Consider the following 14,661-nt stretch of genomic DNA (forward strand, 5'->3'; position numbering starts at 1 on the left):
TGTGACTGAGCTGACAGATGTGTAAAATCACTTGTATTCAGGCACCTCTAATGACTATGCATCTGTGGAGACTAATTATTCCATTAAGAGTGTGAAATGGATTATATGCAATAAATTTGCTCCAGAAACAACTGATTTTCTTATTTTGAATCTTTATTCAGCATTTTATATAACTAAACAATTACAATATTTAACATACAATTACAATGTATGATATCTGTAAAATATAAATTCAAAATTAGGAAGTATACATCTTTTAAACTAAAAAACCATGATGCATGTTACTGTCAACCTTTTTTGCTAATTTAGTTGTGGTTGGTTTTATATAAAAAAAGATGTTTAGTGAAGTGAGCACACTGTATGTTTATGATTGCAGTTAATTCAATTCCCCACCGGAATGTCCGTACAGAGAGAGCCTAAAAATCATCTAGATGTCATCAAAAGTTTCTGATCTGTTTTGCAGCATGTATTTGCACATACTTGTGATGGTTACATGGTATCTCAAGGACAGCAATTTTATTAGTAATTATTATATGAATAATAAAATATATGTAATTCAATACAACACCAAAACTAAACTTAAGATTTAGCGTACTTTCAACACTACTTTATACTGCAGAATGCTGGGGAATGAGAAAGTATGACATGTCCAAACTGTCTTCATTCCATACAATCTGTCTCAGAAAAATCCTCCATATCTTTTGGCCTAGAAAAATCTCAAACCAAGATCTATTGATACAGTACAGCCAAGTGGATCTGAGCACCATCATTGCCAGGAGATGGTTGGTCATATGCTTCAGATGGAAACTGATTCCATCACCAGAGTAGCAATAAGATGGACACCTGAAGGCAAGTGAAAATGAGGCCACCTGAGAACAACATGATGAAGAGCTGTGGAAGCCGAGCTGAAAAACCTGGGGCACAGCTGGGGAACCATTGAAACACTTGCCAAAAACAGACAGGAGTGGAGGAGCTTTGTCACTGCCCTAAATGCCAGAGGCATAATAGTAACACGATGAGGATATGTAATTCACCACTTTTCATCTGTGTAGTGTCTGCCATTCACTACAAAAATTAGAAGTTTATCAGTTCCCCTGAGAATGAGCAACAAAGCTTCCATCCCCTTTTTCACAGATTAAAGTCAACTGCTTAATAAGAGTTGAAACCTGGTGTTTGTTTCCCAGAGCAGGCATTGTTGGATAGGCACTTATCAAGGTGAAAAACATTAGTGTGATACAGTCATGTCGGTGCTTGGGACTTACCACCCTACTTATGGAAGGTTTTCAGAATTCAAAATTTAACAAAGGGGGAAAAAATGTGTGAAATTCCTCACTTTTATTTTAAAGCAGCTATATTATGAAGACATGGTTCCTGACCAAATAACTTAAAATCATAGCCCCTTATACAGTGTCCATAGAAGTCAATGGGAAGAACCTATTGTTTTTCCATGGGTGCTGGACCTTACCTTAAAAGGAATAACATACAAAGGATATAAGGAGATGGATTAAAAATGCATATATATGTGAGGTATAAGTATAGACACTTACATGTTCTCATTATTATTACAAATAAAAATGTCAGTTGTCCCCATCTACCTCTACTTACTTATCAGCTCTTTGAGCTGTGGTCAAGTGAAAAATTCTCTAAATTATATCTGTTCTTATCAGTTTAATTGGCAGATTTTCTTATGGACAACAGAGCAGAAGTGGTCTTGAGGAGAGATTTGAAAAAGAAAAGGACAGTGGCCTTACAGATCTGATGGACTCTCTATATGTAATAGAAGCATGGGAGAAAGTATGGATTGTGGCATCACTGACAAAGTGAAGAAAATTGAAGTGGACAATGTGAAAAGAGACAAGGACAGTCAAGACAGCAGATGCAAAATTATTAAGGGCTTTGAAGTTTAGGATAAGGAACTCACATTTGATAGCTCTTAGATCAGATTACCTTTTCTGCACTTTTTTCCCCCTCCCAGGATATCCTAATGCAATATAATGTTACATCTTAATTAAAATATTTTTGTGATGCAAACATTCACTGACTGGTCAGGTAAATCCTAAATTATCTGTTCATAATGCATTTCTTTTAAGGCAAATGTTTGGTTAACTCTTAAAAAAATTCTCTTTATTTATACATACACTAGATTTTTCCCATTTTGTGTCCAAATTCAAAGCTTTTGAGATAAATTTAAATTTTTTTTATTTACCATTTTTCTGAATAATATCTAAACAGTTTGAATGTGTGTGTGGGAGCTGATTTAATTTTCTTGCAGCTTTTGGGAACCAGCCAAGTACTGAACACCCTGAACTCCAAATAGCATTCTCATGAGGCAGAAGGTACTCAGCACCTTTCTGGAAAAAAGGTCCTTGGGCCCTGATTAAGCAATGTATTTAAGTACATACTTAACTATACCCACCAGCTTAGCCCCATTAAAGTCAGTTATCCACCTGCTTTACTACCTTGCTAAATAAAGGCCTTAGTGAGTTAAAGAGTTCTGGTTTTGGCAAAATGCCAAATTATTCCCATCTTTACCTTTTTATAGTTTGGTATAGTCATGTGAAAAGGCAAAATGACATAATTAAGCCAAACTGCTGCAAGAATCTTGGCCTAATTACATCACTGATGGAAATAAACTTTAATATTGCCTTTCTTTCCAAGTATTAAGACAACATATACACTGTAAATTAATCCATTATTGTTACTAGTTTCTGGTGAATGGTGTGCATGGCATTGCCATTGAAGGATGCCCAGGTCTTCAGCTCTGCAGGTGTGCCTATATGAGAATATGGTCTGCTCCTGAGGTATTTTCCTGCTTTAATCAGAGGACAGGAGAGAGCTCTGTCAAACCCTGGTTTACATTTATAACTTGACATACATAAAAATATCTCCATAACACACCATTCCACCCAGCATCTAGATACTCAGTATGACAAAGTGTGTCTTTATAAACTAATCTGTATGGACCTTAAGTGAATTTCTGTGTTCAAGGCTAATACATCAAAAAGTGCATGTGTGAGATTATAGTTGCATATGGGGCGGAGGATGTGAAATTGCACTGATAAAAGTTTTTTGGGGGGATTAATTTAAAAATGTTAAAATGATCAAAGATTTTAAAAATATGGGATGGGTGGGAAGAAAAGTTACACTGAATTTCCTCCCATCCTTATGCAAACAATCATTCATAATAAACAAAATAATATCTGTCTGTGGTTGGTTGCTTCTGGGTTTTGTGCTGAGCTGTGAGATGAACTGACATAACTTCAAAGGATCTTTTCTCTCACACTGAGAAGTAACTGCAAGGTAAAAGACAAAAGGAAACAGAAAATTTAAAAGAAAGGAATAAGTCCAACTACTGTTAGCAAGTTATGTGTTTCATTTTTTCACTTGAAAAAAATTAGGTGCATACGTTAAAGCTTCCCATAGGCAACGTTAACTAGTGTGATCAGCACTTAGTCAGCAGATCCCTCTAGGGATCACTGACCTTGACAGTGTTATATGGGTCATATTTTCACCATGGCTGAATTATTTTTGTACATTATATCCAATTTATGAGGCACAACCACACTTTTCCTCAATAAGAATCAAACAAGTATTTTCTCTTTGCTATTTTTCTTCAATGACCGTGTCTATCATGCATGTTTTAAGAGAAATTCCTTTCTCCAAGCTCTGATGCAGCAAAGGACATACGTATAGGTACATTTCACTGAAATCGTGCATTCTGCAAATTTCAAAAATATCAGGCCACTTATTGAGCTGCAAGGGGCCTGATCCAAATGCCACTGTAGTCAATGAAATGACTCCACTTGACTTCAATGAGCTTTCAATCAGAGCCACTCTGTGCATCTGCTCTCCAACAATCTGCTGTAAAACTAACGTGAAGGACTGTCAATCTCAGACAGCAGTGTCCTTAGTGATTTAAAGATGAAATAAACAGAAACAGTTACATGGTGACCATAGCAATAGTGGAGCAGAGGAGCTTGTTTTACATTTATGTGCTTTGTAAAGTTGCCAGTTTTGGTTGGACTTGTTCCTGGAGGTTTTATCACAAGACAATCTTTAATTAAAGATTAATCTTTAATTCCTGGAGACTCCAGGACAACCCTGGAGGACTGGCAAGCCCAGTGCTCTATCTTTTTACACACTGATCAAGGCAGTGCTATTGATTATAGTTTATTTCTCCCTTCTGCACCTGGTCCGTTTTGGAGGGAGATTGGAAAAGATTGTTCTGGCTATGCTAAACTAAGCCCTTGTGCAATCTCAAGCGCATACCCTAGAAATAAGAGTAGAGAATAGTCAATCAGTTTTTAAGCCTCAAAATGACAAAATAAGTATTTCGTGCAGGGGATGGTATGACAACAATTTCCCTTCTCCCTTAATGTCCTCTGAATTCAAGTAGTCCTGTTCATCAGATGCTGATTGAGGTTGCACATAGCCATATATTTTGAATTTTTTTTCAGCTGAATACTATCCAATAACCAAAAACTTGCCTCTGAAATTTTATGCACATTATATCCTTCCTGGTTTGCTACCTTCTCTACACTCTCTCCCTTTTCTTCATTCTACAGACTCACTCCTGATGCCCACAAGATGTGAATCAAAGCAAGCATTAACCATCTCTAAAATAACCCTACTCTAAGTATTCCTTCCTTAAGGCTTCAAAGTCCATCCATTTCCCTGTTCCTGCCTATTAGATTCTAACCTCAGTTCAAACACCTAACTGAGCTCAAAACTTTCTTAAGGTTCAGGAAAATTACTTCCCTTCCACTTCTTGATTCCCAATCAGGTTTTTTTTCTGTCACTGCTTATATATTACAGAATCTTCGATTGCAGAGGAAAAGAGGTGATTAGTGGCAAAAAGACATTCTTTAAAAATATGAGTGAGGAAAATAGAAAGGAGCACAAACTCTGGCAAGTCAAGTGTAAAATTATAATTAGGCAGGCCAAAACAAAAAAAAAGAATTTGAAGAGCAACTAGCAAAAGACACAAAAAATTATTATTTTTAAAAAATACATCAGGAACAGAGAGCCTGCCAAACAGTCAGTGGGGGTCTCGGGATGAGCCAGGTGCTAACAGAGCACTCAAGGAAGACAAGGCCTTTGGGAAGAAGCTAAATGAATTATTTGCATGAGTTGTCACTTCAGAGGATATGGGGAAGACCGCCACATGTGAGCCATTCTTCTTCGGTGCCTAATCTAAAAGCTTGTCCCAGACTAAGGTGGAAATAGAGGAAGTTTTGTAACAAATTGATAAATTTGACAGTAATAAGTCACCAGGATCAGATGATATTCCCCCAAGAGTTTTGAATGAATTTAAATATATGAAATTGCAGAGCTACAAACTGTAGTATGTAATCTCTCACTTAAATCAGCCTCTGTTCCAGATGACTGGAGGGAAGCTAATGTAACTCAATTTTTTTAAAAAAGGCTCCAGAGGTGATCATGCAATTACAGGCTGGTAAGCTCAATTTCAGTACTAGGAAAACTGGTTGAAATGGTAGTACAGAACTGAATTATCAGTCACATAGATAAATAAGATATGTTGGGGAAGAGTCAACACATTGTTTGTAATGGGAAACCATGCCTCATGAATCTACTAGAATTCACTGAGGGTGGCAACAAGAATGTGGACAAGGTTGATCCAGTCATTATGATGTACTTGGACTTTCAGAAAGGCTTTGATAAGTCCCTCACTAAAGGCTCTTAAGCAATGTAAAGTCAGGTGATAAGAAGGAAGACCCTCTCCTGGATCAGTAACTGGTTAAAGGATAAGAATAAAAGATCATTTTTCACAATGGAGAGAGGTAAATAGTGGGGTCCCCCAAGGATCTGTTCTTGGACCTGTGCAGTTCATCATATTCATAAATGATATGGAAAACATGTAAACAGTGAGGTGGCAAAATTTGAAGATGATATAAAATTACTCAAAATTGTTAAGTACAAAGCTGATTGTGAAGAGTTACAAAGAGTAGTCACTAAAATGTGTGACTGGGTGACAAATTGGTAAATGAAATTGAATGCTGATAAATGCAAAGTCATGCATGTTGGAAAAAAATATTCCCAATTATACATACAAAATGATGGGTAAATTAGATGTTACCATGGAGTCATTGTGGATTGTACTCTGAGAACATCCACACAATGTGCAACATCAACAAAAATAAAACAAAACCCTAACAGAATGCTAGGAATCATTAGAAAAGACATAGATAACAAAACAGAAAATATCATAATGCCACTCTGTATATTCATGATATGCCCATACCTTGAACACTGTGTGCAGTTCTGGTCATCTCATCTCAAAAAACAATATATTAGAATTAGAAAAAGTGCAGAAAAGGGCAACAAAATAAGAAGGATGGAACAGCTTACATATGAGGAGAGAATAAAAAGACTGGAACTGTTCATCTTAGAAAAAGAGATGACAAAGAATCATGAAAGGCATGGAGAAAGTGAACAAGGAAGTGTTATTTACCCCTTCAGATAACAAGGCTGGGATCACCCAAGGAAATGAATAGGTGGCATATTTAAAACAAACAAAGGGAAACACTTTTTCACACAATGCACAGTCAACCTATGAAATTCATTACCATGGGATGTTGTCAGAACCAAAAGTATAACTGGGTTCAAAAAAGTATTAGATAAGTTATGGCTAGTAGTCAAGATGGTCAGGGATGCAACCCTATGCTCTGTGTTTCCCTAATCCTCCAACTGCCAGAAGCTGGGACTGGACCACAGGGGATGGATCATTCTTAATTGTCCTAGTCTGTTCTTCTCTCTGAATTATCTGGCACTGGCCACTGTCAGAAGGCAGAATACTGGTCTAGGTGGACCATTGGTCCGACCTACTATGGCCCTTCTAATGTTCTGGAGTCATGGCTTATCTGGCAGACTCGGCTTTACTAGTTAATGTCTTTGGATCCTATGTTATGTGATTTCCCTGGGTTCATGAAGTTTCATCATAAATTAATTAAATAAAGTGAGGGTTTTTTTGCCATCCTGTTATTCCTGATACTATATGTCTGAAGAAGTACCACTGCAAGGAATATTACCAATAAAACCATGAAATACCCTTCATTTACTGATGATACAGGGACACAAAACACCACACAATATTTCCTGGTGTCAACAGTACACATGGTAATCAAGGCACTCACAAGAACTATGAGGCTTTTGACTGCAACCACACATTGGAAGAACTTGTGACAAAGTTCCTCCTCTATCTTGGTGGGTCCTGTGCTTATTGGCAGATTTTCTTGCCTCAGAGATTCACCATGTGGGTTGCAGAACAGCCCAGAGGCCTTCCCCTCTGGAAAAACCCACAGTCCAGGTCAATTGGGAGGTTTGGGGGAAACCCAGGCCCACCCTCTATTCCAGGTTCCAGCCCAGGGCCCTGTGGACTGCAGCTGTCTATAGTGCCTCCTGTAACAGCTGCATGACAGCTATAACTCCCTGGGCTACTTCCCCATGGCCTCCTCCAAACACCTTCCTCCTGGTGTCTGATAACACTTGTGCTCCTCAGTCCTCCAGCAGTATACCCTCTCAGCTTCTTGCTCCCAGCTCCTCCCACTCACACCACTAACTGAAGTGAGCTCCTTTTTAAAACACAGGTGCCCTGATTAGCCTGCCTTAATTGATTCTAGCAGCTTCTTCTTAATTGACTCCAGGTGTCCTAATTAGCCTGCCTGCCTTAACTGGTTCTAGCAGGTTCCTGATTACTCTAGTGCAGCCTCTGCTCTGGTCACTCAGGGAACAGAAAACTACTCATCCAGTGACCAGTATATTTGCCCTCTACCAGACTCCTGTACCCCACTGGTCTGGGTCTGTCACAAACTATTTCATAAATATTCCTGTCCTTCTTTGATAAATTGCCAGTTGCCAAAGAATATTGTGAATGTGGTTGTCCAAGTCAATTAAAATAACATAATGAAAGCTTTCAGCTACTGTAGTATGGACAGCTGCAATATTAGATACTCTCTCTATCTCTACCATTTTATACTATACTCTTCACCGTAATATTAGAGTTATAAAAACTCCCTTTGTGACAAACTTTATCACTCTCAGCAGAAGGATGGTAAGGTACTTCAAATACGCTTTTGCCAAGTTGCAGTATCTGCAAATGACCTATACATCTTTTAGTACGTGTAAAAGGATTGATCCAATGCCCATGAAGTCACTTGAAAGACTCTTATTGATTACAGTGGGCTTTTGATCAGAACCAAAACAAATAAGTTCCCTGCTTGAAAATCTTATATTTTAATGCCCCAAATTTTTAGTGAAGTCTATACAGGTGGATTATTGATCCCATGTGGTGCCCGTTTAAATCATAGGGGGTCTATGTCAGTAGAGATCCATCCATATATTAAGTGGTAAAATGAAGGCTAAAAGATCAAAACAGTAGAGAGGGAATGAGAGAGGAGTGACAGCAATAAGATTATTGCAGTAGAAATATATATATGCCTACATGGTATTGGACAAGGTTAAGGAACTGTGCCTGGAAGAGACTTTCAGTATGTGATAGAACATAAAGTTAACTTGAGTTGGATGTGAAGTGTCACAGCCATGAGAAATTGACAGACTGAAAGAAAGAGTAATGATTTACTGTAATATAGCAAATTAGGAGTTAGAGCCTAGGGAGGGTCATCTGGGATTGGGATTATGTCTCACTTCATGTAATGTTTTCAAAGGGGATTATGTATATAGATGAGCTTTATTGTTATTTAAACATAGATCAATCAATCAAACAAATAAACTATTTATCTGTTTGTATGGGATAAATATATATATGATTTTATAGTTATTTAAAACTAAATATCACTATTGAATTATGCAGCCAAGTTATAAACTTTGTCATACAACACTCTGTGTAGTGTATAATTTTAGTGTCCTAATTTGTTTATTTTTTAACATTGCTAATTATGGCCCTAATTCTAAAAAAGACTTACACATGGTCTTAACAATAAGCATATGAGATTTTCCACTAGAAAGATTATTCATGTGCCTACAGTTAAACATGTGTGCAATTTTTGCAGGATCAGTCCTTTGAAACAAATATGCTGGGTATCGTAATTTTATTTTTTATTTATTTATTTTAATTTTAAGGCCCTGTTGGAATAAATAAGACACCTGTGAGAGTGAGAGTGAGAGTGAGAATGAGGGCGGGGGGGGGGCGCATGGGAAGGCCCATGTCCTACTTTACAAATGTGTAGTTGCTATGTGATGAAATATATGGTATATCAGATATTTGGCATCCCATATATCAAAAATTAAGAAGATTCATTACATCCTTACTTCATACCAGGAGGCACAGGTGAAATACTGGCCTAATTTAAGTCAGTGGTAAAATCCATTGACTTCAATGGGACCAGGATTTTACCCAGTATGTACAAAGCACCTTATAGTAGAAACAGCTCATGCATATATACATTTTTTCCTAAATAATCTGAAAGCATTATCATCTGCCAGCTACCAATTATTACATAATTCAAATACACTTTCAAATGTGTCACTTTTGAATTAGCCATGTTTTGTGAGATCCAGTGTGTAATAGAGAAATGTAACAAATGCTTTTTTCCTGTTTGTTTGTTCGTTTGTTTGTTTCCATTTGGTAGAAACAATATAATATTCAGGTTTCCTTTATTTCAAACCAAAAGGGAAAAAACAACAACAACACTGATCTCCAACATCAATTCTGGAAAAAAATATATTCATGTAAGATATATTTCTAAAATTACACCCTCCCCCCAAAAAATGTGTTTGACTGTATAATGCATTTTAACATCTCTAAGCTGAAAGCTGTTGGAACAGCTGTGATGCATTAATTTGTGCTAACAACAGTACTTGGCATTCAGTCTCAAGCACTGATTGATTAGATAAGGCTGGAATAAAACTAAACATAGTATGGTTTGATGCGTGGCATACAAATAACTTTTTTTTAAAAAGGCAATGTGTTGACGATGGTCTTGGGCATGTTTCTTCCAAAAATCTTGTTGGTGTCATTGCTTGTCAACTGGCATTGCAATAAATTTCAGTAATACACAGTAACTCCTTTTTCTGTGTAAGTCACCTTTGCATGCCAGAAGCACTGCATCTGGAGGTGCTGCCTTAAATGTAATGCACAAATGAATTCATGGCATGTATTGTATGCATGAATATATTTTAAAATGTGTGCTTGAGTGAAAGAAAGCAGTGCTCACCTCAGTTTCATTTAACTTTCTATATTCTAACATTGTAGACAGATTTTCAATGGTACCAAGAATAATGAAGTGCCCAACTCGCAGGGAACTTCAGTGGGGAGTTGGAAGTCTGTTTTTGTGCCTTTAAAAATTTCCCCTTTCATGTGATTTTTTCCTATACATGCAGGTTGAATATTAATAGATAGATAAATGCAGAGATCAAGGGCTCAGCCTGTGTGTGTATGTGTGTGTGTGTGTGTGTGTGTGTGTAAATCTCCCAAGGAAAATGGGGGCGGCTGCACTCCAGAAGAGAACACTGCATGATTAAGGGAAGGTGGCATTTGCCCCCTGAACACTGACCTTGCCCACCACCATCACTCTCAAAATGTTTCTGTCCAGATACACATTTTGAAGTTGCCTATCTATTCTGAAAAGTGACTCTAAACTATGGATTCCTGGAAGTTTCATGTTAGTTGTGTCTGGATAAAATCTGCTTAATTTGTGAGTAACAGTGATTTTTTACCCTACTTTCCAGCTCTGCAAACTCATCAGAAAATCAAGCTGGATTCCCTGCTTTTCATCACCATCACTAGTAATCAGGATAACTTAGGTCAAACTTTTGACAGCTGCTCAATCTGTTGATACATGCCCCTTTTATGAATCCTGGAATACTTTTCTCTATTGTGCTCCTGATATCATTCCGATGCAGTGATAACGTGAGAAAGAATCAAACTTGATTCTTTGCATGTTATTTGGAAATTACAAAATATTACATGTAAATATAAGTAGAGAGGGGCACCCATTTCCTCTGAGGAGGAGCTCTGATCAGAGATTAAAGAAGAGATAAAGTCACTGAGACAATGAGACTCCCTTCCCAGAAAGGTTACTGAATGTGTAACAACTTGTTCTACCTGTCTGCTGTTCCTCCCCTTCTCTGAAACAAGCTGAGTGAGAGAAGGAGAGGTGAGTAAGACAAAGTGGAAGATAAAGAAAAATGGAGAATGACCTGCCCACGAAATAGGGAGTTCTTAGAGAGCTCCCCACAGCTCCTCTTTAAATTAGTTTATGCCACAGCCAGATTCTTCAGATCAGCTACAGTTTATCGTCAGCACCTATTCCCAGCGAAGAGACTGACAGAATAAGCCTTAATACCCCAGCTAATGTCCTTTTTCAGTAATAATTTGCCCTGACCTCTGTGGGTGTTTGAAGCTGACCAGGACTTTCTTTCCCCGTTCCTCAGATGTCTAGATAATCCACTTCTACATTGTCAACAGCAAATGTAGTCTGAATTCCCCTAGAAAATATCTACATCAGTGGGTGTGACCATATTCCTCCTCCTGAGGCACTGATTCTACTAGCAGTGCTAGAAACCCCTTCTGCACTGAGTTCAGGGATCATGGGCTGCTATGTCCTTGTGGGAGTGTCATATTGTGAAGCAGGGAAAGTGGCTCATTTCACCATTTCTTCCTCCCCAGTGTACCTAATCTTCAATAATTTAGGAATTGTCTACATGGAGACACTCAGAAAAATTAATCTAAATTAAATAAGGGTGTGAATTTAAAGTGGATTAGATGAACCACTTTAACTCCCTGTGTGGATATTCAGTTAAGTAGTCTTAAATCAGTTTAACTAATCCACTTTAAATTCACACCCTTAGGGTACATCTACACTACAGGGGGGAGTCGATTTAAGATACGCAAATTCAGCTACGTGAATAGCGTAGCTGAATTCGACGTATCGCAGCCGACTTACCCCGCTGTGAGGACGGTGGCAAAATCGACTTCTGCGGCTTTCTGTCGGCGGCGCTTACTCCCACCTCCGCTGGTGGAGTAAGAGCGCCGATTTGGGGATCGATTGTCGCGTCCCATCGGGACGCGATAAATCGATCCCCGAGAGGTCGATTTCTACCCGCCGATTCAGGCGGGTAGTGTAGACCTAGCCTTAGTTAATGTTTATAATTTTCCTGAGTGCTTGTCTATACTGCACCACAGTGCAGACTACGAGAGTATGAACTGCAGAGCACACCAAAGTATAGGGATCTAACAGCCCCATGTGGATGCTCTTATCCCAAACTAAAAGGTACCCAGCTGCATTAATGTAGTCCTCTTTCAACCAGTATTACGTTAATGCAAACTAGGTACCTTTTACTTTGAGCCAGCCAGTGTCCACACAAGCAGTTAGATCACAACACTTTGATAAATAAAATGTACAGAATTGTATGATGCAACTGAACAGAGCCTAATATCTTTCCAAACACTGAAAGCCTAATTTAGCATCTCAAAGTGTAAATTAAATGAAAGCTGTTCACATTAATCCTAGATAAATGTAGTAGATGCTGTCCAAGGCCTCTTGTATTATACTAAACACTAACAACATAACAATTCCATTATTTCTGACAGGTGTAGGTTGATAAGGGAGGGAGGGAAGGAAGAAAGAAGGAAAAAAAGGAGCAACATCAGAGAAAGATCAGTAATAATGACATGTGCTGTGTTTACATTATTAATAACAGAATTGCACTGAAAAATCAGACTAAAACAAACGTTAAAAAATGTACTCCTACATATAATCAATTTAAGTAATAAGTAAGACACTACCTGAATCACAGAATGATCTTCAAATAATTGTGTCTGAGTTCCAGACAAGACATGGAACATCCTGGAAAAGTAATAATGGAACTTTATTAATACCAGTAACTTGGAAAAGCCACAGTAGACCTATTTGTTTAAGAAAACAATTGCTGGAATGATATAAACACTCAACTATTATGTTATGCCTGCAATTTTTTTTTGATAACCAGACAATTTGGTGCAACTACAGGGCCATAACCAGGGTGGGGCAAGAGGGAAGTTGCTCTAGATACAAAGCTGGGGGTAAGGACATGGAAAAATGAATCCGAAAAATTATGAGAAAAAATAGTAGGGGATAGAGCCCTGGAGCAGGCATACTATTGCCACCCTTACTGCTCTGTTGCTCCTGGCCATGGTGGTACCTTCAGAGCTGGGCAGCTGGAGAGGAGCAACTGCTGACCAGGAGCCCAGTTCTGAAGGCAGAGCTGCCATTACCCTGAAAACAGAATTAGGGTAGCCCCATAAAATTACTGTTCTATTGTCCTCTCCCAGGTTTACCAAGGGTTTCCCTCAAAACAGCACTTTTACAACCAATCAGTTTTCCGGAAGTATTGGTCTCCAGAGGTGGCTAAAGAAATACACGGAGGACATGGATACAGCCTTCTGATAAATGATTGACACAAAAACAACATTCTTTCCTCTTTATTGGTGCAGTTCATAAGAATCCCTAATACAATAACAAAGTATCAATCAAATAATAAGAATCCCCTTACTGATATTATAAAGCACAAATCCTTTATAAGCTAAAGAGCACCCCAAACTATATTGCCTTACAGTTTGTGATGATCCTAAGTGGCTGTGCCTTGCAAACCGTGATCAGTCAGGGTGCTGAAAGCAGTTTTAAAATGTGCCTTAAGTCTTACATAGTCAACTCCTTTTCACAATTAACATACATACATCTTTATTATCCCACATACACACACACTAACACTATACTATTATTATAACTGGTAAGCTTACTCTGTCTGCTGACATAGGACTCCTTCTTCTGCTGTGTCTGCTTTCTGAATTACTTCATCTTTCTCCACCTCCACAGCTGTCAACTCTACTCCACTCTTCTGCTTCTTCTGCTGTCAGCACTCTGTCTGCTCTTAACCCTCTTCTTCACGTACCCTGTCAGCACTGTCTGCTGCCCACTGGCACACTGACCTTTATACTGTCCTGTCAGAACTTTCTAGATGCTTTTGCTAATATCGTTCTGATCTTTACTGCAAATGCTCAGTACCAACATTCCAAACATTCAGACACATGCTCACTGCCAGTTCTATTTTTAGCTTGAAGCCATTGTTTACCTCAGAGTTGTTATGATCTGCTGACCTATCCCCTCCTTTTGAAATATCATGTGACCTGTAGCTTCCAGTGGTGGAGTGACTCTTGCTTATGCAAAATGGAGATCAGGAATGTAAAATGGAGTCTGAGGAATTTCTCTATTCTCACCACCATGCTCCAGCCACCCAGCTCTGAAGACAGTGCTGCCACCAGCAGTAGCAGAGAAGTAAGGGTGGCAATACCATGTCTGCTGCAGGATTCTATCCCCTACCTTTTTGCCATCATTTTTCTACCCCAGTTCTCTCCCTCCCTGTCTTTGTACCCTGGGTGGCTGCTTTGCTTACCCCTGCCTGGTTATGGCCCTGCCCAGAGCTGTCCAAGATCAGTGTGTGTTACAAACCTCAAAATTATGCAAAATTGTGAACTGTGCAAATAATCTAATTTAAAACAAAATTGAGGTGGAAGCCTAATATTGCATAATCTGCAATTTTCACAATATTGCAAATGAAATAGAACCTTAGTTATAAGGTACAGAGAATTTGAAAGATTACTAGGGCTGTCAATTAATCACAGTTAATACCTGTGACTAACTG

The 14,661-nt window shown here is 38.4% G+C and overlaps 1 long non-coding RNA gene across 1 annotated transcript; it reads right to left on the reverse strand.

The window, feature by feature from the left end:
• Window positions 1–3,160: 3,160 nt before the first annotated feature.
• Window positions 3,161–13,932, reverse strand: LOC117871487. Its single transcript, XR_004644257.1, has 3 exons — window positions 13,760–13,932; window positions 12,767–12,827; window positions 3,161–3,293 (listed from the first exon to the last, which is right to left on the reverse strand). It is a non-coding gene; the product is annotated as an uncharacterized LOC117871487 (long non-coding RNA).
• Window positions 13,933–14,661: the final 729 nt, after the last annotated feature.

This window comes from Trachemys scripta, chromosome 1, assembly GCF_013100865.1.
Source record: "Trachemys scripta elegans isolate TJP31775 chromosome 1, CAS_Tse_1.0, whole genome shotgun sequence".
Classification (NCBI taxonomy): Eukaryota; Metazoa; Chordata; order Testudines; family Emydidae; genus Trachemys; species Trachemys scripta.